At 46.5% G+C, this 25,879-nt stretch overlaps 1 long non-coding RNA gene and 1 pseudogene across 1 annotated transcript in view; one reads left to right on the top strand and one right to left on the bottom strand.

Moving 5' to 3' along the window:
• LOC139276269 (uncharacterized) overlaps positions 1-25,879 on the bottom strand; it is a 96,484-nt gene that overhangs the window by 12,495 nt on the left and 58,110 nt on the right. The gene's annotated exons all lie outside the window — the stretch shown is intronic.
• On the top strand, positions 22,490-22,729 carry LOC139276605 (U2 spliceosomal RNA; annotated as a pseudogene).

Genomic DNA, 25,879 nt, shown 5'->3' with positions numbered 1-25,879 from the left:
GGGTCTGGGTGCACTCTGGATCGCTTCTGTTTTGGACGCAGTAGGTCTGATCCCGTCTGCTGCTACCCTCCTCCCCAGGAATTCCAACTCTGGAGCTAAGAAGATGCGCTTCGCCTTTTTCAGTCGCAGCCCTACTCGGTCTAGTCTGCGTAGCACCTCCTCCAGGTTGTGGAGGTGTTCTTCAGTATCGTGACCCGTGATGAGGATGTTGTCTTGAAAAACCACCAACTTTGGAATCGACTTGAGGAGGCTTTCCATATTTTGCTGAAAGATTGCGGCGGCCGAACAAATCCCGAATGGACATCTTTTATACTCAAACAACCCCTTGTGTGTCGTGATGGTGGTCAGCTTCTTCGACTCACTCGCCAGCTCCTGGGTCATGTAAGCTGAGGTCAGGTCCAATTTTGAAAAAAGTTTGCCACCGGATAACGTCGCAAAGTGGTCCTCCGCTCTCGGTAGCGGGTACTGGTCTTGGAGTGACATCCGATTGATGGTGGCCTTGTAATCGGCACATATCCTGACCGACCCATCCGCCTTGAGCACGGCACGATCGGGCTCGCCCAGTCACTGAATTCGACTGGCGAGATGATGCCTTCCCTCAGCAGGCGGTCCAATTCGCATTCTATCTTTTCCCGCATCATGTACTGCACCGCTCTGGCCTTGTGGTGTACTGGCCTGGCGTCCGGGTTTATGTGAATCACTACCTTGGTCCCCATGAAAGTGCTGATGCTGGGTTGAAATAATGAGTCAAATTTGTCCAGGACCTGTGAGCATGATACTCGCTCCACAGAAGAAATTGCATTGACATCGCCCCATTTCCAGTTCATGACAGCAAGCCAACTCCTCCCCAGTAGTGCGGGACCATCCCCCGGGACAATCCAGAGTGGCAACCTGTTCTCCGAATCTTTGTGGGTCACGACTACCGTGGCGCTGCCTCGCACCGGAATGATCTCCTTTGTATATGTCCGTAGCAGTGCATCAATTGGCAATAATTGTGGCCTCCTGGCCTTGGACACCCACAACCTTTTAAACTGTTTGATACTCATCATGGACTGGCTGGCCCCCATGTCTAGCTCCATTAATACTGGGATGCCATTGAGGAGCACTTTCATCATTATCGGTGGCGTCCTGTTATATGAACTGTATATGTGCTCCACATGAACTTGCTGAACTTCAGCTTCCAGCGATTTCCCCCAGTGTCCATTTGGCCTCGTAGGGCTTACATCAGATCCGTCCTCCTCATACAGCAACCCTGGCTGCAGGCTTCCTGCACATATGCGCCAAGTGACCGCTGACGTTGCAGTTTCTGCAGGTATATTGCTGATGCCTGCAAGTTCTGGCTGGGTGTTTGCCTCCACATCTCCAGCATGAGCTGAAGGCCCCATTGTTGGAAACAAAAGGTCCATTACCAGTCGATCGTCTCTGTAACTGTCCTTAAGTGCACCATTAACAGGTGTTGATGGCCCCATTACTGGCCACATTGTCCATTGCGATGGCATGAATCGCCGTTCAGCTAGCCATTGTCTCTGTTGAATTCCCCCTTTGGGTTCGACTGCATGCTGGGGCATATCCAATTGCCCTTGTCTGCCTAGAGAACTGTGTGCTGCGTTAACAATGTTGACTCCCTGGTCGTTTGTCGCATTTGAGCCAAGATTTTTGCCATAAATCATTCTGGTCTCTTCCTCCCTTGAGATAATTGTCTGGGCTATCAGAGCCGCCGCTTCCAAGGTCAAGTCTTTGGTCTCAATCAGTTTCCTGAAAACCCCAGCATGCCCGATGCCCTCAATAAAAAAAGTTTTGCAGCATCTCCGCTCTGCATTCATCTGCTAACTTACATAGGCTTGCCAGTCGCCGGAGGTCTGCCACGAAGTCTGGAACGCTTTGCCCTTCTCGCCGCCGGTGCATGTAAAACCGGTGTCTCGCCGTGTGCATGCTGCTCGCTGGTTTAAGGTGTTCCCCGATCAACTTACTGAGCTCTTCGAATGTCTTGTCCGCCGGCTTCTCTGGCGCTAGAAGGTCCTTCATCAGGGAGTACGTTCTGGATCCACAAACTGTCAGGAGATGAGCTCTGCGTTTGTCTGCCAAATCCTGCCCCAGCCATTCCTTAATGACAAAACTTTGCTGTAGTCTCTCAATAAAGTCATCCCAATCATCACCAACATAATACCTCTCTTCTGTGCTGCTAGTGGCCATGCTTGCACTGTTTTAATCCCAGTTTCTCATCGCCAATGTTCTGTCCTTACTATACAGTATAAATGCACACGAGGCCCATACTTGAGAGAAGGTCACTCTGTGATCAGTTACCTTTATTACCAAGACCTCAAGAGACTGAAGGTGGGTGGAGCTTCCCCTTTTATACCGGAAAGTCCAGGTTAGGAGTGTCTCCCACAAGTTCACCCCCTGTAGTCAATGTTCTGAAGTTGTACAACTTAGGTCAGCTTATGCATGGGTTACAATGATAGTTGAATACATGACAAGTAGTAGCGCTCTTGCCTCTTAGTGAGAAAGTTGTGGGTTCAAATACCACTCCAGAGACTTGAGCACATAATTCTATGCAGTACTGCACTGTTGAAGGTGCAATTTTGCAAATAAATTAAATTGAGGTGCCATCTGTCCTCTTAGGTGGACATAAAAGATCCCACGGCACTATTTTGTAGAAGAACAAGGGAGTTCACCCATGTGTCCTGGCCAATATTTATCTCTCTACCAACATCACTAAAAACAGATTATCTGGTCATTTATCTTATTGCTGTTTGTAGTAGCTTGCTGTGTGCCAATTGAATGCAACGTTTCCTACATTACAACAGTGACTTCACTTCAAACGTACTTTATTGGCTGTAATGGTCATGACAGGCGCTATATAAAGTTGTTCTTTCTTGTTGGCAAGTCCATGCTCCCACCAGCCAATTTGTGCACAGCAAGGCCCCACAAACAGCAATGTGCTAGTCATGGCTCACTCTCGCTTCTGAGTCAGAAGGTTGTGGGTTTAAATCCCACTCCTGAGACTTGAGCACAAAATTTAGTGAGGGAATGCTGCCATGTCTGATAGATGTTAAACCAAGGTCCCGTCTTCCCTCTCAGGTGCATGTAAAAGATCCCATGGCATTATTTAAAGAAGAGCAGGGGAGTTCTACCTAATTTCCTGGCCAATTACTATCCCTCAACCAATATCACTAAAACATCTGGGCATAGGCGGCAACAGTCTGGGCTGGTTGGCTGACAGGCAACAGCAAGGGCACTGACAAAGTGGCAGTGGTGGGAGCACGAATGCTGTTATCTTAAGATAGGACAGCAGGTTCATGCCCCACAGAGCCACTGCCACTCCTCCAGAGCGGTGTATCAGCAATCCGGTAATCTGATGGAGAACAGATTGCTGGACTGCTGTGGCACCCTGCAAGCCTCTTTGAAAACTGGCAAGTGCAACCACGAGGGCAGCAGTCTGAGCTTGTGTGACAGCAATCTGACCTTGCATGACAGAAGTCTGAGTTGCCCCTGCAGCATCCAGATGTTGGGTGGCTACTGCTTATGCTGCAATGGGAGCTGAGACATTGGCAATCAGAAGCTGCATCATGGTTGGGTCAGCAAGTGTGCTAATGGACTTGGCTATCACTTCCATGCTGGAAAGGATGGGCTCCAAGCTCTGTGCAAAGCCCTGTGCCAAGTTGGTGGCAGACTCTTCCCTGTTCCTTGACATTGCACACAGGCTTTCTGGCAGGACTGCCATGCACCAAGCATTTCATTGTGCGTAGCCATCAGCCTTCTTCTGTAGGCTGCCCCATTGAAGTGCTCATCTGAGTCCCCTGCAGTAGAACCCATGTGTGACCTTGGCCTCTGGGGAGCTGGCACCTGTGCTACCCCTTATTGTGGTCCTAACACAGATGAGGCTGCACACAGGGAAGTTAAAGTAACAGTGACCTCAGTCTTTAATAAGACACTCCATAGTGAGGAACAGGCCTTAGGGACCGGCTTATATACAGTGCTCCCAAGGGATGCTGGGATCCCTTGGGACTTCAGGGGATGAGCTCCCTGGTGGCGGAACCTGGGAGTGCATGCTTTACAGATACACAACACCCTTGTCCCCTGCTCTGGCTGCAGGCCACTTGTCACCTTGTGCAGTACCATGTCTAAACTGTTTTCTAAAGTATGCGGAGAGTCAGTATCTGAGCTAATCACTGCGAATATGAAATCGAGTGACAGTGCTGTGTCTTCATCATCACAGCCTTCTTCCTCTTCCACCTGCCTGGCCAAGTTGGAGTTCTTGGGTATCTGAAAGGAGAAAGGCACAAGGTAGAGTTGTGGTGCAGAGTGGAGGGAAAGTAAGAAGCATCTGTAGCTTTAAAATCAAAAGACATTGTGGGATGAGCGGGAATGTCAGGAAGATTAGATATAAGCATACCGTCATCTTCGATAGTGCCACAAGATAAAAGTTCACGGGGTTGGGGGTAATATATTAGCATGGATAGAGAATTGGCTAACTAACAGAGAACAGAGAGTCAGGATTAATAGTTCATTCTCTGGTTGGCAACCAATAACTAATGGGGTGCCACAGGGATCAGTGCTGGGACCCCAACTATTTATAATCTATATCTATATGGAAGAAGGGACTGAGTGTAACATAGCCAAGTTTGCTGACGATACAAAGATGGGAGAAAAAGCAATGTGTGAGGAGGACATAAAAAATCTGCAAAAGGACATAGACAGGCTAAGTGAGTGGGCAAAATTTTGGCAGATGGAGTATAATATCGGAAAGTGTGAGGGCTTGCACTTTGGCAGAAAAAAATCAAAGAGCAAGTTATTATTTTAAGGAGAGAAAGATTGCAAAGTGCCGCAGTACAGCGGGGCCTGGGGGTACTTGTGCATGAAACACAAAAGGATAGTGTGCAGGTACAGCAAGTGATCAGGAAGGCCAATGGTATGTTGGCCTTTATTGCAAAGGGGATGGAGTATAAAAGCAGGGAAGTCTTGCTGCAGCTATATAAGGTATTGGTGAAGCCACATCTGGAATACTGCATGCAGTTTTGATTTCCATATTTACGAAAGGATATACTTGCTTTGGAGGCAGTTCAGAGAAGGTTCACTAGGTTGATTCCGGGGATGAGGGGGTTGACTTATGAGGAAAGGTTGAGTAGGTTGGGCCTCTACTCATTGGAATTCAGAAGAATGAGAGGTGATCATATCGAAACGTATAAGATTATGAGGGGGCTTGACAAGGTGGATGCAGAGAGGATGTTTCCACTGATGGAGGAGACTAGAACTAGATGGCATGATCTTAGAATAAGGGGCCGCCCATTTAAAACTGAGATGAGGAGAAATTTCTTCTCTGAGGGTTGTTAATCTGTGGAATGTGCTGCCTTGGAGAGCTGTGGAAGCTGGGACATTGAATAAACTTAAGACAGAAATAGACAGTTTCTTAAACGATAAGGGGATAAGGGATTATGGGGAACGAGCAGGGAAGTGGAGCTGAGTCCATGATCAGATCAGCCATGATATTATTGAATGGCAGAGCAGGCTCGAGGGGCAGTATGGCCTACTCCTGTCCCTATTTCTTATGTTCTTATTCAGCTCCTCCACTGGCCACAGACTCAGCGATGGCTGCTCCATTGATAGCAACCACCATCTCCTCCATCGGGGTAAGGTGATGTGGGCCTGCCTGTCCTCCGCCGGTTAGCTCCTGCTGTCTCTGGTTATGTGCCAACTTGTCCTGCAGTAGAGAGGGAAGTGTTTCAGTGAGTGTGATGCAATATGTTTGGATGAAGTGGCTATCATGGTTGAATAGCTGGCAAGCTGTGAAATGTGGGTGTGAGCTTGCAGCAGTGGTAAGTTTCTGAGGGTGAGGTGAAGCTATGAATGTGCGGGCTGAGTCTTGTTTGATCGAGATTGTTGGTAGGTGAGTGATGGATTGAGCAGTGTGTGAGGCTAGTGGTGCAGTTGATGGGATATGGAATTTGAAGATGAATTCACTGACCTTGACCATTCATGTGAGGTCATTAAACTTTTTGCAGCACTGAGTCCAGCACGGGGCTTGAATACTGGCATTGACTGCCATAGCTACTTGCTCCCACTGCCTTTACAGAGTTTGTCTGGAAGGCCTCCTGGCCCCCTGTGGATAGCAGACCTCTCTCTTCCTGTCCACCTTCTTCTCCAAGGCCTCCATTGCAGCATCTGAAAACCTTGGAGCACACTTTCTCCCCTGTTGCACCATTGGTCGCTATCCTTACAAGTCAGGCTCTCTTCCCTAGCCATTTAACAGCACCTGTTGCAGCCAGAATGCACCTTCCCTTTAAGAGGTGCAGGCTAGGAAAAGGGGAGGTGCAACAAGACCTGGGTGTCATGGTACATCAGTCATTGAAAGTTGGCATGCAGGTACCGCAGGTGGTGAAGAAGGCAAATGGCATGTTGGCCTTCATAGCTAGGGGATTTGAGTATAGGAGCAGGGAGGTCTTACTGCAGTTGTACACGGCCTTGGTGAGGCCTCATCTGGAATATTGTGTTCAGTTTTGGTCTCCTAATCTGAGAAAGGACGTTCTTGCTATTAAGCGAGTGCAGCGAAGGTTCACCAGACTGATTCCCGGAATGGTAGGACTGACATATGAGGAGAGCATGGATCGACTGGGTCTGTATTCACTGAAGTTTAGAAGGATGAGAGGGGATCTCATATAGAAACATATAAAATTCTGACAGGACTGAACAGGTTAGATGCAGGAAGAATGTTCCCGATGTTGGGGAAGTCCAGAACCTGGGGTCACAGTCTAAGGATAAGGGGTAAGCCATTTAGGACTGAGATGAGGAGAAACTTCTTCACTCAGAGAGTTGTTAACCTGTGGAATTCTGTACCACAGAGAGTTGTTGATGCCAGTTCATTGGATATATTCAAGAGGGAGTTAGGTATGGCCCTTACGGCTAAAGGGGTCAAGGGATATGGAGAGAAAGCAGGAAAGGGATACTGAGGTGAATGATCAGCCATGATATTGAATAGTGGTGCAGGCTCGAAGGGCCGAATGGCCTACTCCTTCACCTATTTTCTATGTTTCTATGTAAGTGATGCTCGCCTCGCACGATCTTGTGCCCCCTGCTGAGGTGTTCAGCCACTCAACAGTAGGTTTAGTGCTGCGTCAATGCTGAAATCATTTAAATTAGCAGGCAGCACAAAATTTGCGTGCTGCCTGCATTGGAAGCAACTGGCGTGGGTTAATCGCGCGTCGCGATCCCCGCGTCCATTTTCGGGGTCTATCGAATTCAGCCACCATTGTCCCCTATTTAGCTCATTCGCTTTTGTTGCCTGCAGTCCTTTAAATTTCACGTACACAAAACTTTCCCTTTCATCAATAATGTGCTCTCTGCACACATCCAAATCTGGATCTGGAGCAGCAAATAATTATGGAAATAGATTGAACATGGAATATTGAGAGATATTACCATATTAACATTCTGGTGAGATTTCACTTGTTCGTTACCCTTTAGAACTGACATCAGTGCACAAAATTATCCCAGGATGTATTCATTAAAAGTGCTGCTGTACACTTAAGGGACTTGAATGAGTTTGTAATCTCCAGCTACCAAGGATTTCAATTGATTCTCAGGTCTGCTCGTGAGGTCTGCAATGTTAGTCCTAAGAAACCTCAGGCCAGCAAGAGACTTAATGGGGGAGAAATTCATTTCATGGCTGTCTGTTTTGCACTTGAATTGGTGCCCAAGGCCCATCTAATGCCACATTCAGGCATGTCTATTAATGGATGAGCACCTGGCATGCCTGAAACAGGCATAAGGCTGTGTTACTATGCAAATAGGGGTCCTACACCGGTTGTAAGAGTCTGATGAAAAATTCAGGTACACATGGGTGGAGCTCAGCCTAGTTCTAACAGATCTTAAAGGGACAACAGGAGGCCATTCAAAAAATGGGCACAAAACTTTTTCAAAGTTATATTTTTATGGAGCCAGTAAGAGCAGGCCACTGGCTGTCTAGACTTTCACCCCCTTAGCTGCACCTGCCCCACCTCAAGATCAACCCATGGGTTAGCTCAATGTCAGAGTCGGCTGACGCCGCCATGCTCCGTCCGGTGAGATATATTGGTATACCCTTTTGGTGCTCGCATCGCGTCGTTTCCAATCAAATGAGGCCCATTGCCGAACTTGGCTGGTGTCTCAGGGTGGCACAGATATGCGCGTGGAATAATTGCTATGCGGACTAACTGCCCATATTGGATGAAAGCCGAATTTCTCACCCGATGATGCACTTTAATATGTAGGTTGTATCATCACCACAGAAATTAATAACTACAGTGAGAGTCACAATGATGTGAAACTCCAGTCATCACATAAGAGTAAGAATTGCATGACATGCTTCTGAAAATGGTTAAAATACCTCCCTATGATCGAGCGCAGCACTATTGACTGTAGAATGCAGAAGTTCTTTCACTTGTAGAAGTGATTGTCATCACTCACTTGTTGCTGTGGTTTCAGTGACCCAAGGAATTTACTTGTGAGTTAATTTGCCTGATATGATATCACTGGTACAGTTTCCTATGTATGTCTCCGACTGGCGCTCCAGTGCTGGTCATAATGCTCTACCTTAAAGAAGTGTCGTAAAAGGACATTGCCATATAGGATTCCCCCACACACCAGTTCCTGATCTTGACTGTAGCTTTGTGGGGAGGTGATCTCATATTTCACCCTCCGTAAACTTGAGCTCATCTAAAACTCAACCGCCCGTGTCCTAACTCCCTAGGCCTGTTCACCTATCACTGTTGTTTTCACTGACCTACATTGGCTCCTGGTCCGGCACCACCTCAAATTTTAAATTCTCATCCTTTTGTTCCAATTCTTCTGTGGCTTCACTCTGTAACCTCCTCCAGCCCAACAGCTCTCCAAGAACTCTGCGTTCCTCCAACACTGACCTCTTGTGCATCCCCGACTTCTTTCTCGCCACCATTGGTGGCAGAACCTTCAGCTGTCTAGGCCCTAAGCTCTGGAATTCCTTCCCTACATCTTTCCGCTCAGCTACCTCGCTCTTCCTTTAACGCTCCTTAAAACCTATCTCTTTAACTAAACCTGTCCTAATTTCTCCTTATGTGGCTCGATAGAGGTGGTGGCACAGTAGTATACAGTCGGGAGGGAATGGCCCTGGGAGTCCTCAACATTGACTCCGAACCTCATGACGTTTCATGGCTTCAGGTCAAGCATGGGCAAGGAAACCTCCTGCTGATTACCACCTATTGTCCTCCCTCAGCTGGTGAATCAGTACTCCTCCATGTTGAACACCACTTGGAAGAAACACTGAGAGTAGCAGGGGCTTACCTTGGATGGGGGACTTCAATGAGTGGGGGACTTCACTGTCCATCACCAAGAATGGCTCGGTAGCACCACTACTGACCGAGCTGGCCGAGACCTGAAGGACATAACTGCCAGACTGGGCCTGTGGCAGGTGGTGAGAGAAACAACACGAAAGAAAAACCTATTTGACCTCGTCCTCACCAATCTACGTGTCACAGATGCATCTGTCCATGACAGCATTGGTAGCAGTGACCACTGCACAGTCATTGTGGAGACGAAGCCCTGTCTTCACACTGAGGACATCTTCCACCGTGTTGTGTGGCACTACCACCGTGCTAAATGGGATAGATTCAGAACAGATTTAACAGCTCAAAACTGGGCATCTATGAGGCACTGTGGGCCGCCAGCAGCAGAATTGTATTCCACCACAATCTGTAACCTCATGGCCTGGCATATCCCTCGTTCTACCATTACCATCAAGCCAGGGGACCAACACTGGTTCAATGAGGAGTGTAGAAGAGCATGCCAAGAGCAGCATCAGACGTACCTAAAATTGAGGTACCAACCTGGGGCAGCTGCAACACAAGACTAGATGCATGCTAAAAAATGGAAGCAGCATGCCGCAGACAGGGCTAAGCGATCCCACAATCAATGGATCAGATCAAAGCTCCGCAGTCCTGCCATTTCCAGTCGTGACTGGTGGTCAACCATTAAACAACTAATGGGAGGAGGATGCTCCTTGAATATGATGGTGGAGCCCAGCACTTGAGTGCAAAAGACAAGGCTGAAGCGTTACAACCATCTTCAGTCAGAAGTGCCGAGTGGATGATCCATATCGGCCTCCTCCTGAGATCATCACCATCACAGAAGCCAGTCTTCAGCCAATTTGATTCACTCCACATGATATCAATAGATGGCTGAGTGCATTAGATACAGCAAAGGTTATGGGCCCCGACAACATCCCAGCTGTTGTGCTGAAGACTTGTGCTCCAGAACTAGTCGCGCCTCTGGCCAAGCTGTTCCAGTACAGCTACAACACTGGCATCTATCTGACAATGTGGAAAACTGCCCAGGTATGTCCTGCCCACAAAAAGCAGGACAAATCCAATCCAGCCAATTACCGCCCCCATCAGTCTACTCTCTATCATCAGCAAAGTGTTGGAAGGTGTCATCGACAGTGCTATCAAGCGGCACTTACTCACCAATAACTTGCTCACCAATGCCCAGTTTGGGTTCCGCCAGGACCACTCGGTGTCAGACCTTGACATCAAGGCAGCATTTGACTGAGTGTGGCATCAAGGAGCCCAAGTAAAACTGGTCAATGGCAATCAGGGGGAAGACTCTCCACTGGCTGGAGTCATACCTAGCACAAAGGAAGATGGTTGTGGTGATTGGAGGTCAATCATCACAGCCCCAGGACATCGCTGCAGGAGTTCCTCAGGGTAATGTCCACGACCCAACCATCTTCAGCTGCTTCATCAATGACCTTCCCTCCATCATAAGGTTAGAAGTGCAACTCCTCAGATAATGTAGCAGTCTATGCCTGCATGCAGCAAGACCTGGACAACATTCAGGCTTGGGTTGATAAGTGGCAAGTAATATTCGCGCCACACAAGTGCCAGGCAATGATCATCTCCAACAAACGAGAGTCTAACTACCTCCCCTTGACATTCAACGGCATTACCATCGCTGACATTCAACGGCATTACCATCGCTGAATCCCCCACCATCAATATATTGGGGGGTCACCATTGACCAGGAACTTAACTGGACCAGCCACATAAGTACTGAGGCTACAAGAGCAGGTCAGAGGCTGGGTATTCTGTGGCGGGTATCTCACCTCCAAAGTCTTTTCACCATCTACAAGGCACAAGTCAGTAGTGTGATGGAATACTCTCCACTTGCCTGGATGAGTGCAGCTCCAACAACACTCAAGTAGCTCAACACAATCCAGGACAAAGCAGCCCGCTTAATTGGCACCCCATCCACCATCTTGAACATTCACTCCCTCCATCATCGGCGCACCATGGCTGCGGTGTGTACCATCTACAAGATGTACTGCAGCAATTCACCAAGGCTTCTTCGGCAGCACTTCCCAAACTCGCAATCTCTACCACCGAGAAGGACAAGGGCGGCAGGTGCATGGGAACACCACCACCTCCACGTTCCTCTCCAAGTCACACACTATCCTGACCTGGAGATATATCGCTGTTCCTTTGTCGTCGCTGGGTCAAAATCCTGGAACTCCCTCCCTAACAGCATTCTAGGAATACGTTCACCACACGGACTACAGCGGCTCAATAAGGCTGCTCATCACCATCTTCTCAAGAACAATTAGCGATGGACAATAAATGCTGGCCCACATGAACGAATAAAAAAAATATAAAATTTTGACTGATAATGCTCCTGCGAAGCGGCTTGGATTGTTTTACTATGTTAAAGGCACTATATAAATGCAAGTTGCTGACGTGACAGGAAAAATCTTGGGGTTAGATTTTATACTTTTGTGCATATCGCCCAAAAATGGGCGTTATTTCCGGCGTGGGCAGTATAAATGGATTTTCAGATCGCCGGTTTCTCGCCCATTCTCAAAGCACCTAGTCTCCATTTTTGAAATTGGGCATTACCGTGAGCAATGTGAAATGGGTAGTAGCGTTAAATCTCTCTGACCTTCTGCCGTAAAGTGTCGCCGTCCTTAGCAATGGCATGGCAACGCTGATTCCCGCGATTCAGGAGGTCAAGGGTCATCATGACATGCACAGAAGAGAAGACAGAGAGAGAGGGAGCTGAGAGGGACTGAAAGCGTGTGTGGCTGTGGTGTGTGCTTGCTTGGCTGTTGTGGGAGACACGAGAGAGATTCACCAGCAGCAAAAAGCCTACGAAGCATCAAGAACATAGTTGGCACTGAGTTTTTGTCCAACAAATAAGATATAACATGGAAGGGATGGTGGAGGCTCTGGAGCTGGTAGCCAGAGGTGGTAACACTGGTGGCAGAGGGCTCCCAGTGGTCACGGAGCGTGGCACTGCACCCCAAGGTGCCCCACCCCCATGGCCAACCACACATGAGAGCCAGGAGCAACATCCTGCTTCTGGCTCAGAGCACGCTCCCACCTCGGGACCATCCTCTCCCTTATCCGTCCAACCAGCGCTTCGGCCATCACCCACCCACCCCCTCAATGAAGCATTGCCTGAGGAGCTCCTCAGCCAGGCGGTTTGGAGTCAGGAGGGGAAGGGGTAGAGGTGGGGAGGAGAAGCGGGGGGGGGGGGGGGGGAGTTGGGAAAGGGTTGTTTTTTACTGAAATATTGATGATTTCAGACAAATGTTCAGTTTAAATGTTTTTTATTTAACAAAACATTGTTGCGCATTGTCTCAGATAGCTGCACCGTTACACGCTGGTAATTCCTTAACATAAAAGGGTATAATTACACTTAACTTCAATCAACTTAAACTTTAACTGTCACCAAGGTGATGCCCACCATTGATGTATGATCTGCACACCCATCAGTGTGTCAGCCTTGTAAATAATACCAACGTTCTTTCAGGCAAAGTGATCATTGATGAGCTCCTGACGTAAGGTTCTTACAGCTATCATGCCACCACGGGCCCTTTCATGCAGTCTATGGGTGGGCGGGGGCATGGCTTCAGCATCAGCCTGATTGTCTGGGCCGATGTCAGCGTCTGCCTCCTCGTCCTCCTCTTTCTCTCTCTGGTGAGGTGGACTGTCAGATTCTTCAGACAATTCTTGTCCCCTCCTGATAGCCAAGTTGTGCAACATGGAGCACCCCATGACGAATTGAGCTACCTGCTCAGGTCACCTCCTGAGTGGTCCAGGCATCTAAAGCGCTGCTTAAGCACTCCAATGGTTTTCTCCACAATATTGTGAATGGCTCTGTGGCTCATGTTGTATCGCCTCTTGGCTTCGGTGTGGGTGTCACGCAGTGGGGTCATCAGCCAGATGGCGAGGCCATATCCTTTGTCACCAAGCATCCAGCATTGAACTTGTGGCTGATTGTTAAACAAGTCAGCTACAGTGCTCACATCAGGATGTGAGCATCATGGATGCTGCCTGGATATATGGCATTCACTGCCATTATAATTTGCTGGTGATCGACGACGAGTTGGACATTCAGGGAATGGATTCCCTTGCGGTTCCTGAAAACCTCTGCATCCTGAAAAGGTGCTCGCATCGCGATGTGCGTACAGTATATTGCCCCCTGCACCTTGGGGAAGTTTGCAATTCTGGAGAATCCTAGAGTTCTCTCAGTCTGTGCCTCTCTGGTCATAGGGAAGCTGATCAAGTCCCTCCTGCGTGCGTACAGGGCTTCAGTGATCTGTCTAATGCAGCAATGTGTGGCATGCTGAGACAGACCGTAAATGTCGTCAGCTGAGGCCTGAAAAGAACCCGATGCATAGAACGACAGTACCGTGGTGACTTTGACCTCGACGGACAGTGCAGTATTGATGGTGCTGGCAGGCTGCAGATCTCCCCTTATGAGTTGGCATACCTCAGTGATAATCTTTTTGTGGAAGCGCACTCTCCAAAGGCAGGTGGTGTCGGGCAAGTCGAGATAAGACCGCTTGTCTCTGTACTTGCGGGGGGTGTAACGTCTGGTCCCCCTCATCAGTCTGGACAAGTCTTACATTGGGCACATAATGCTGTGGAGTGTACCTTCGGCCATCTCGAGTCTGCAGCATGTAATTGGTCATCAAGAGAGGGTGAGAAAGGACAGACCCCATTCCAATAGCTCTCTGTTTTCCACCAATTGGTCACAAAGAATTAATGTCCTGATGAAGACACCTATTAAATTCCAATCGGTCACAGTATGGTCAAGATGTTTGTACAGATGTTCACATCACTTCCAAAGACCTCCAGAGTACATCCGACCTCCCCCGAAGTTGAAACTGAGCAGCCTTTTAAAGGATGCGACATGTGATGTAGAACATGGCGTCCACAACGCTGTGATTAGTTCTGGTTAGTTCCACTTTTTCCGGGCGGTTTTTTGGGCGAGCGATATTGTGGGCGATATGTGTGCGAGGTGGTGAAAGTGATGCTGGATGATCTCATGGCCACTAATTTCGGCAAATGTGATCTTTACAACAAAAAAAAGTGGGCGGTCGGTATTATTGAATCTCGGCGTTAATTCTGCGTGGAAACTAACACTGGGAGATATTATGGGCGTTGATTTTGCCCATTCTGATGATTCCGCCCAAAACAGTGGGCGGGCGGTATTATTTTTTTCCAGCGTTACACACATGGGGAAAATAACGCTCGGCGATAAGTTTTCCGAAAAATACCCGTTAGTTTCCATTTTGTGGCTAAATGGGCGATGTATGGGCGTTTTACGTCAGCGGTAAAATGGACGTTAAGTGAGCGTTAAGCATGCAAAAAACGTGGAAAATCTAGCCCACAGTACCCGGAGAGTAGCCTTGTCAAATGACTGAGGGCAGGCTGCTTGTCCATGATACTTGCAAGAAATGATGTGGGGCAGGTTGATTCAAAGAGACGTGGAAAAAGTAAAAATAAAGAGGTGCACTAATATTTATTCTTCTTTAAGAATTGTAGCACTTTGTCGCTAGTTTTGTGGACACTTTGAGATATCTAGCCCCCAAATCCCATTCAAAAATGACATACGTTATGTTGATGTAATATTTTATGATGAGCAATGGGTCATCTTTCAGAGATGTACCACATTGTGGCCCCTTTCAAGGTTTAAGTAATTAGGTCTGGCATTGAAGCCTTACCTCTGCTGCTGTGTACTCCTGAATATTCTGAATATTAATGCCTCAATTATTTTTCTTGAATGGTATTGTGCAATTTTGTGCTGAATTTGTCTGTGGAAATCTGCAATTTGACTATTAACATAAATGAATTGAAATGTAACACATTTCTGCAGGAAATAAATAATCTTAACTGTAACTGTCATACACATATTTGCTTTAAAGTGCAACTGTTTGACAGACGTGACTCCTATCCTCACCTCACTGACAAACAGTCAGCACTAGTTGTGTGCACGGTGCAATGTTTTTCGAGCCAGAGTTTGAGAGATGACTTGGCGGTGATCATGAATTTTATAATTTATTGTTTTGGGACCTCCAGTCAAATGAGACACTGAACAGCACACATCTGCTGACTAAGAGCCTGTGCATGTAGGAGTAAATGCCCATCTTTAAAAATAATGACATATTATGGGATATATTAACAATCTGCTTTTGGTCTAAACCAGAATGATCAGCTAAAAAGACATCTTGTGTGGAGAGATTATGATAGTCAGTAGAACTACATTTTTTGTCCTAGTCCAGTTCCTATTTAAAGCGATGAAATCATGTTAATAAGAAATGTTATTACAACAGTTTTGGTTAATAAAAACTTTAGATTTTATAATGTGATGTCAACTCCTTTTAGTAACTACATACTGCCTGGGAGAGTTGTGACTTTCAAAGGCAGAAGGTTACACTATATCAGAAAACCTGCTTAGAATTGTGGCTCATAAAAGCAGGCAGGGTTAGCTCTGTGCCACGAATCGGTGGTTTGTGGATTCACATCTGAGACACTCCACGTGGCAAGTTCTCAGTTTTTGGTCACGTCGTCAGGGGAGAGGGCCAGGTGCTTCCTCGCAGGGAGAGAAGTGAAAAAAAAATCAATAGATGTGTCAACCAACATCGGCAGCTGCTCGGTATCTTCTTATCTCAGGATCAATAGTGCTTTGGCAGAGGGCTTAGAGAAACTCACCTACCCATGCTCTGAGCCTGATGCGGTGAATGTGAGAGGGGAGAAGAAACCAAACAGGAGGAGAGACAAATAAGTCAAAAAGAGGACAAGAAAATAAATACAGAATAATATCTGAATGAAAGAATGAATTTGCATTTGTCTACTGTGTTATAGGTTCTGAGTGTTGTTCATGGTAAGTCACATGATGCTCTGTTTTATAAGGACAGGATTTTTATAACACACAATACATAGGAACACAAGAACATTGGGAACATGAGTAGGCCATTCAGCCCCTTGAGGCTGCTCTGCTATTAATTTAGATCATGGTTGATCTGCACCTCAACTCCATTTACATTTACACCAACAACCTGCATTTATATAGCAATTTTAACGTAGTAAAACAACCCAAGGCACTTCACAGGAGCATCATTTTTGGGTCACAATCTCCTGTACCTGCCAAATTGGAAGGCGACAACTTCCTGCCTGAAACAGGTGTTAGGCACCTGCCTAACTGTGTTTCTCTCTCCACTTGTGCTGCCTGACCTGCTGAGTATTTCCAGAATTTTCTGTTTATACTTGTGGAAGTATATCCAGTGGCGTCAATTTTCAAAGAGGGATTTAAAAAAAAACAACTGTTAAACGTCTTTGGTAATTGCTGTCCGGATTATATCAGATATTATTACTGTTGGGCTATTTGGCAAATATTCTTTACAACAGCTAAAGAGGAAAGTATTGAAGGGGTTGACGAGCCAACTGGAAGACAGAATTGTGGGAGTTTCTTCAAGAAGAAGCCATCTGCATTGTCTCACTGATTTCAGTGAAGGTAGATGGAGTCAATGCATTTCCCAAGACAAATGTGGATAAGAAAGGCTATTCAACATATCTTAATTCATCCATCCATGAGAAAAAAAAACCCTACATTCTCCCCTTCGCAGCCTCCAGTTTTTTCTTAAACGATCCAGGGTTTCTGTTTGCACTTCGCTATCTGGGCCTTGCTTGATTGAAGAAGAACCTCCACACATCAGTCTTGCCTTTCATCAGTTTGAACCAGTGTCCCCATATCCTAACACCATAGTTTAATTCAAGTGGTACTCTTGATGTGCCTTTTGTGTACTGTTTACAATCTTACATAGTATTTTATCATATTTATACCACAGAAACAGGCCATTCGGCCCAACAGGTCTATGCCGATGTTTATGCTCCACACTAGACTCCTCTCACCTTATTTCAACTCACCCTATTAATATATCCTTCTATTCCTTTCTTCCTTAGGTATTTATCTAGTTTTCCGTGAAATGCACTATGCTATTCGCCTCAACAACTCCATGTGGTATCAAGTTCCACGTTCTTATTACTCTCTGAATAAAGAAGTTTCTCCTGAATTCCTTATAGGATTTATTAGTGACTATTTTATATTTATGGCCCCTAGTTTTGGATACCCCCACAATTGGAAACATCTTCTCTACATCTACCCTATCGATCCCCGTCGTAGAATGTACAGCACAGAAGGAGGTCGTTGGGCCCATCATGCCTAGGCCGACTCTTTGAAAGAGCTATCCGATTAGTCCCACTCCCCTGCTCTTTCCCTATAACCTTGCAAATGTTTCCCTTTCAAGTATTTGTCCCCTTCCCTTTGGGAAGTTACAATTGAATCTGCTTCCACCACCCTTTCAGGTCGTGCATTCCTGATTATAACAACGTGCTGCGTCATTTTTTTTCCTCGTGGCGCCTCTGGTTCTTTTGCCAATCATGTTAAACCTGTGTCCTCTGATTACTTACCCATCTGCCACTGAAAATCAGTTTCTCCTTATTTACTCTATCAAAAATCTTCATGATTTTGAACATCTCTATCAAACCTCCCCTTAACCTTCTCTGCTCTAAGGAGGACAACCACAACTTCTCTAGTTCCTCTGCATAACTGCCTTGGGATGTTTTACTTTGTTAAAGGTGCTATATAAATGCAAGTTGTTGAAGTCCCGCATCCCTGGCACCATTCTCTGCACCCTTTCCAAGGCCTTGACATTCTTCCTAAAGTATGGTGCCCAGAATTGGTCACAATACTCCAGCTGGGGCCTAACCACTGTAAATGTTTAGCATAACTTTCTTGCTTTTGTACTCTATGCCTCTATTTGTAAAGCCAAGGATCCTACATGCCTTTTTAAAAGCCTTCTCAACTTTTCCTGCCACCTTCAAAAATTTGCATACATACACCACCAGGTTGCTCTGTTCATGCACCCTTTTTAAAATTGTACCATTTCATTTATATTGCTTCTCCTCATTCTTCCTACCAAAATATATCACTTCACACTTCTCTACATTAAATTTCATCCGCCATGTGTCAGGTCATTTCATCAGTCTGTTTATGTCCCCCCGAAGTATGTTACTATACTCCTCACTGTTTACCACATTTCTGAATTTTGTGTCATCTGCACACTTTGAAACTATGCCCTGTATACCCAAGTTCATTAATATATATCAAAAAGGAATCCTAATACCGATCCCTGGGGGACACCATTGTATGCGTTCTTCCAGGTTGAAAAAAACAACTGTTCACCTACTTTCTGTCTCTTAGAAAATTTCGTATCCATGCAGATACTGCCCCTTTAATCCTATGGGCTTCAATTTTTCTAACAGGTTTATTATGCAGTACTTTATCAAACACTTTCTGAAAGTCCATATACACCACATCAACTGCATTACCCTCATCAAACTTCTCTGTTATTTCATCAAAGAACTCAATGAAGTTATTCAAACACGATTTGCCTTTAACAAATCTGTGCCGGCTTTCATTTGTAAACCCATATTTTTCCCAAATACCAATTAATTTTGTCCTGGATTATTGCCTCTACAAGGCTCTCCACCACTACCGTCAGGTTGACTGGCCTGTAGTTACCGAGTTTTTCCATCTCCCCTTTTTTGAACTGGGGTGTAAGATTTGCTATCCTCCAGTCCTCTGGCACCGCTCTCATATCCAAGGAGGATTGGAAGATTGTGGCCAGCACCTCCACATTTTTCACCCTTACTTCCCTCAGCAACCTAGGATGCATTCCATCTGGAGCGGGTGACTGTTCTACTTTGAGCTCTGCCAACCTTTTAAGTACATCCTCTTTATCTATTTGTATCCTATTTCTCTATTACCTCCCCTTTTACTGTGACATAGGATTATCCTCTTCTTTAGTGAAGACAGATGCAAAGTACTCATGTAGTACGACAATCATACCCTCTGCCTCCACAAGAAGATCTTTTTTTGGTCCCTAATCAGCCCCAACCATCCTTTGACTACCCTTTTACTATTTATATGTTTATAAAAGACTTTTGGGTTCCCTTTTATGTTACCCGCTAATCTATTTTCATACACTCTCTTTGCCTCTCTTATTTCCTTTTTCAGTTCCCCTATGTGCTTTCTATATTTAGCTTGGTTCTCTACTGTATTATGTGCCTGTATTTGTATCAGGACACCTCTGTGTTCTCTTTTCTAGAGAAAAGAGCCCCAGCCTGTTCAGTCTTTCCTGATAGTTATAACCTCTCAGTGCTGCTATCATCCTTGTAAATCATGTTTGCACCTTCGCTTGTGCCTCTATATCCTTTCTGTATTATGAAGACTAGAATTCGACTAAACTAGAATGGGGAAGTTTCTCTCTTGCCTGGGATGGTTGGAACGAGCACTTAACCAAACCACAAAGATTATTGACTATGCTTTTCCAAATGCTGGACTGAACTATGTTTGTGCCACATTTTATATGGCAGATGAACAAATAATCATTGCAGGCACAAATAATATCCTGTATTTTCTCTCCCATCATTAGTGGTGACATTTGAGGCACACAGCATGCTGTAGTAATATGTAATAAACTCTCTTGCTATTGTTGTGTACGCCTCCCCCTGACTACAAGGTGCATGAGAGTCCAGGGTGACATATTCAGTGGTATCTCCCTATCTCTTTGGTTATACCTCCACCCAAAGAGTTGAGTCGTCCTGGTTAACCTTTGCCACTGGATAAAGGCCTAGCTCTGTCAAGTCCATGCGGTGGCTGATGTGCAACGGACACCACACGTTAAAAAAATCCACGCACAGGCATCTTCCACCCCTAGAGTTTAGGACTGGAATATTGAGTCCTTCATTGAAACATCTGTGAACTCATCCCTTTTGGTGTGGAAGCAAGTCATCCTCGTTTGAGGGACTGCCTGTGATGATGATGATGACCAGGTTGTCAGCATCTAACAGGTTGGATTTTCAACCCGTCCAGAAAACTTGGGCGGGCATCATGCAAATTACATTTAAATGAGGGAGCTACAACTTCTGCGTATTTCCTGCCACTTGCCCCAGTTGAACGCAGTTTGCAGGGGCTGCCCATTAGACCCTGCTGCCCAGGTTTGAACGGTTGACGGAGCTGGAGCTTCTGAGGAATAATTATCAAAGAGCGTGAGCTGCTGCTTTCAGAGTGCATCCATGCATAGATCCCACCAGCAGCAGCACAAACACTTTTCAAAAAAGAAACATTCTTTTTCTTCAGGACACTAAGTAACTGCTTTACTTCTCCTGTTATGGCAGGCCTGAGACCTGCTACAAATCTCTGCACTTCCCCTGGAACTGGCACGATTCTCCAGCAGGGTTGGGTGGGGGTGGGGATGCCTACTTCTCACACTCAAATTACCCCGGTGTCAGAAATTCACCCAGGGTCTGGAGGAAAATCTATGGTGGGAGGGGGTCCTGACCGACCAGCGGTGTCCCACAATCATCAAATCATACACCACAGAAGGAGGTCATTCAGCCCATTGTACCTGTGCCAGCTCTTTGAGCTATCCAATTAGTCCCACTCCCCCGCTTTTTCCCCATAGCTGTGCAAATTTTTCCTTTTCAAGCTCATATCCAATTCCTTTGAAAGTTATGATTGAATCTGCTTCCACCACCTTTTCAGGCAGTGAATTCTGGATCATAACAACTCGCTGCGTAAATTTTTTTATCTTCAGCTCCCCTTTAATACTTTTACCAATTATCTTAAATCTGTGTCCCCGGTTACCGATCCACCTGCCAGTAGAAACAGTTTCTCCTGATTTACTCTTATCAAAACTCCTCCTAATTTTGAATAACTTTATTCAATCTCCCCTTAACCTTCACTGCTCTGAGGAGAACATTCCCAGCTTCTTCAGTCTCTCCATATAACTGCAGTCCCTCATCCCTGGTAACATTCTTGTAAATCTCCTTTGCACCCTCTTAAAGGCCTTGACATCCTTTCTAAAGTGTTGTACCAGCTTTATCAATGTGTCCTGTCACCTTCAAAGATTCAATCTTAAAATCCAGGCCAACATAGAGAGAAACATGGATGTGATCCTACAACCTATTGCTGTGATACCTTGACAGTTTGCCGGTGGGGGCAGGTACAATGTTAATTTAGCACCTGAGGTTCTGATGAGTTTTAGGGTGTTAACTGGTCATAACACAAATTACTTTATCTCTTGGTGGAGTCTAAATGCTGCATAAACCACAAAACAGTTGACACCTTTTTTCTGCAGGCTTGCACTATGTGAGTCTGTGCAGAGAGAACCTCACCCCTGCCATAAACTGATCGATGATGTGGATTTCTTTCCTCGGAATTAGTCCTTACATAAAGTAAACCTGCTATGGGGTAGATTTCATGCCAGGCACGGTTCAGATGCAGTGAAATGTAAATTTACTCAAGAACCAGCTAGTGAGACAATGGAGTTGTGGTCCAAATCTGCCATGATCTAACTAAATGACAGAACAGGCTTGAGGGATTGAATGGCCGATGTTCCTATGTTCATACACTACATGGATGAATGAACTCTGCACTATCATGTTTAATGTTCCAATGGCACCACACCTGATGGCAGCATGCTTGAAGTTTTGATGTTTCCCATGAGGTGGAACCATGGGGAGTCAGTGGTGTAAACCGGGCAGCTTCACCGAATCCAGCATCACTGGTCTCAATAGCTGGTACTAGATTGAGGGACCTATAAATAGGGTAATAATGTATCACAGACTCCAGTTGCTCAGATGACATGCCTTTTCACTTTATGGCTAGAGCCACAAATGGCTCGTTAATCCAGGTTTTGGTCTGGACCCGTTTTCAGGCCTGAACACAGTGCTGTGGAACCAGAGCATGCCTGAACCGAGAAGCACGAGGATTGTCAGGAATTGGTCCTTGAGCCTCACCTACATTTTCGGGGTGAGCTACCGGAGCCTGTTGAGCCGCCACAGGCAGCTTGTGCCACGAGAAAAGACACTGAAGAATCCTGAGCGGGGCAGGCCCTACGGTAACTCATTTTACACAAGAGCCCTTCACCAGGTGGTAGGTACCTAAGCAACATATTCAAGGGACCTAATTCCTGTTTTAGGCAGCCACCTGGGGTGCCTAAAATACGCGCCCCACAGATCGGGCGCAGGCCAGCCCCAGCTAAATGGATACGGTTTGCATTCATTCCAGGCCGAAAAAACGGCTGCCAAGCCTACCAACTTCTACCCCATTCTGTTTACTGAGTTAAAATAGATTCACTTACTCGGCCTTTTGGCTAAGATCATGCGTAACTGACCTGACAGGAGAGTAACCACCATAACCCCAAGGTGGTTCTCCCTGGATCAGGAAGGTATATGCTTGCTTTTTTGGAAATAGGAGGTGGGTGGGGTGGCTTGACCCATCCACCTCCACGGAGGTGTGTGGGGGACCTGACCCATCCACCTCCATGGCACGAACCTGGTATTGCAGTACTTCCAGGAACGGTGCAGTGGCTCTAGGCCTTTTGGCTAAGAGCATTGGCGCAGAGTGATCCTTGAATGGGCCCAAGGTGACCTCTGGCGTTTGTGATTTGACAAAGAATTGGAACGATTGGCTACGAATTAAAAAAAAAAATAGATTCACTTAGAAAGGTGCTGATTATGATCAAAATTGACTGCACAACACAGGCAGCTGTTTATTATAATGACCAGAAGCAACATCATTGTTTCTCATAGTCACCTTGAAAATTCTCTTTGCAGTATTAAAATATTAATTTTTGCGGGACTCTTTCTGTTATGTATGTAAACATTGTAACTGTGTAAGACTTGCCACCAGAGAGCGTAACTGTTGGAGGCCCAAGGGTCAGCTCCACACCTCGTGCAAGGGAGTATAAAAGGTTGTCTGCCATGTTGCTTAGGCACTCTGGAGTTGTATTAAAGAGACTAAGATCACATCAGTTTTAGCTCACAGTATTCAGTCTTGTGGAGTTCTTCCATACCTAACAATTGGCGACGAGTAAGAGATTACGAACTTTCACGTGGTCATGGCTGCCGTTGGTATTTTAGAGAGATTTGTGGAGGGTGATGATTGGAAAGCCTTCGTTGAGCGTCTAGACCAGTACTTCGTGGCCAACGAGCCGGATGGGGACGATAAAGCAATCAAGCGCAGGGTGATTCTCCTCACCGTGTGTGGGTCCACAATATACGGCCTCATCAAGAATCTGCTAGCACTGGAGAAACCTGCGGTGAAAACATATACAGAGTTTTGTATGCTGGTTCGGAACCACCTCAAGCCGAAGCAGAGCGTCTTAATGTCCAGGTATCGCTTCTACACGCACCGCCGCTCCGAGGGCCAGGACGAGGCGAGTTATGTCGCCGACCTGAGACGCCTTGCGGGAACTTGCGCATTTGTTGGATTTTGGGGGGAAATGCTGAAGGACTTTTTTGTGCTTGGCATCGGCCATGAGGTCATTCTTCACAAACTGCTGTCCGCCGAATCCCTAGACCTGAGCAAGGCCATCACGATAGCCCAGGCATCCATATCCACAAGCGATAATACCAGACAGATATCTTCCCAACATCAAAGCTCACCGGCAAGTACCATGCATAAAATAACATCGCTAGCAAGTAGAACTGCATATGACAGGGCCTACACGTCTGCAGCTGTAAGACCTAGGATGACTCAGAGTCCGCATCAGGCGTGAATGCAAATCCATTAGCACCATGTTGGCACTGTGGGGGTAATCATCGAGCCCATCGATGTTGATTCAAGCACTACGCGTGCAAAGGCTGCAAAATAATGGGGCACCTCCAGCGAATGTGCAAGAGTGCTGTGACTCACCACATGGCAGAGTCGACAGAGGATGATCGATCCGGAGCGGATCATGCAGAACAAACAAGAGAGGCAACTCAACCCAAGGAAGAAGTGTATGGGGTACAAACCTTCACCACCAAGAGCACTCCTATCATGCTGAAAGTCAAATTCCGGGATCAATGTAGTTGGACATGGGGGCGAGTCAGTCAATTATGAGCCAGAAGGCTTTTGAGAAACTGTGGAGCAACAAGGCACAAAGGCCCAAACTGAGCTCGATTCAGACAAAGCTGCGCACCTACACCAAAGAGCTCATACCAGTCATTGGCAGTGCGGCAATTAAGGTATCGTACGATGGAGCTGTGCATGATTTATCACTGTGGATTGTACCAGGCGATGGCCCAACGCTATTCGGCAGAAGCTGGCTGGAAAAGATTCGATGGAACTGGGACGACATCAAAGCACTACCTTCAGTGGATGATGCCTCGTGCGCCCAAGTGCTGAGCAAGGTTCCGTCATATTTGAACCAGGCATAGGCAACTTCACAGGCGCAAAGGTGCAGATCCATCTTGTCCCCGATGCAAGGCCCATTCATCACAAGGCTCGAGTGGTTCCATATATGATGAGTGAGAAAGTCGAGATTGAACTGGACAGACTTCAACGAGAGGGAATCATATCACCAGTCGAGTTCAACAATTGGGCCAGTCCGATTGTTCTGCTGTTGAAAAGCGATGGCACGGTCAGAATCTGCGGAGACTGCAAGGTAACGATCAACCGAGTCTCGTTACATGACCATTACCCGCTACCCAAGGCGGATGACCTGTTCGCAACGTTAGTGGGGGGAAGTCATTCACCAAGCTGGACTTAACCTCCGCTTACATGACTCAGGAGCTGGCTGAATCTTCGAAAAGATTTACGTGCATCAACACGCACAAAGAACTGTTTATATACCACAGGTGCCCTTTTGGGATTCGCTTGGCTGCTGCCATCTTCCAGAGGAACACGGAGAGTCTGCTAAAATCAGTTCCGCGCACTGTTGTGTTTCAAGACGACATCCTGATCACCGGTCGTGACACCACCGAACACCTACACAACCTGAAAGAGGTTCTAAGTCGACTAGCCAGAGTGGGACTCAGGCTGAAACGCTCCAAGTGCACTTTCCTGGAGCCAGAGGTCGAAATTTTGGGGAGAAAGATTGCGGCAGACAACATCAGACCCACGGACTCAAAGACAGAGGCTATCAAGAATGCACCCAGGCCACAGAATGTGATGGAGCTGCATTCGTTCCTGTGACTCCTCAACTATTTTGGTAACTTTTTAGCCAGGTTGAACTTTGCTGCAACTGTTGCACATGTTGCTACGTAAGGGTGACGACTGGGGTAAATCTCAAGAGACAGCCTTTGAGAAGGCCAGAAGCCTGCTATGTTCTAACAAGTTACTTGTACTGTATGACCCATGTAAACGATTAGTGCTAGCTTGTGATGCATCTTCGTACGGGGTCGGCTGTGTGTTATAGCAAACCAATGCATTAGGCAAACTTCAACCGGTTGCATGCGCGTCTAGAAGTCTGTCTAAGGCTGAAAGAGCCTACAGTATGGTTGAGAAAGAGGCGTTAGCATGTGTATATGGGGTTAAGAAAATGCACCAATACCTATTTGGACTTCGGTTTGAGCTTGAAACCGACCACAGACCACTCATTTTGCTGTTTTCAGAAAGCAAAGGTATAAACATCAATGCTTCGTCCCACATCCAAAGTTGGGCACTAACATTATCCGCCTATGACTATGTTATCCGCCACAGACCAGGCACTGAGAACTGTTCTGATGCCCTCAGTCGGCTACCATTACCCACTACT

This window comes from Pristiophorus japonicus, chromosome 11, assembly GCF_044704955.1.
Source record: "Pristiophorus japonicus isolate sPriJap1 chromosome 11, sPriJap1.hap1, whole genome shotgun sequence".
NCBI lineage: Eukaryota > Metazoa > Chordata > Chondrichthyes > Pristiophoridae > Pristiophorus > Pristiophorus japonicus.
Note: the sequence above shows the minus strand (reverse complement) of the source record. Positions and strands in the feature narration are given on the sequence as shown.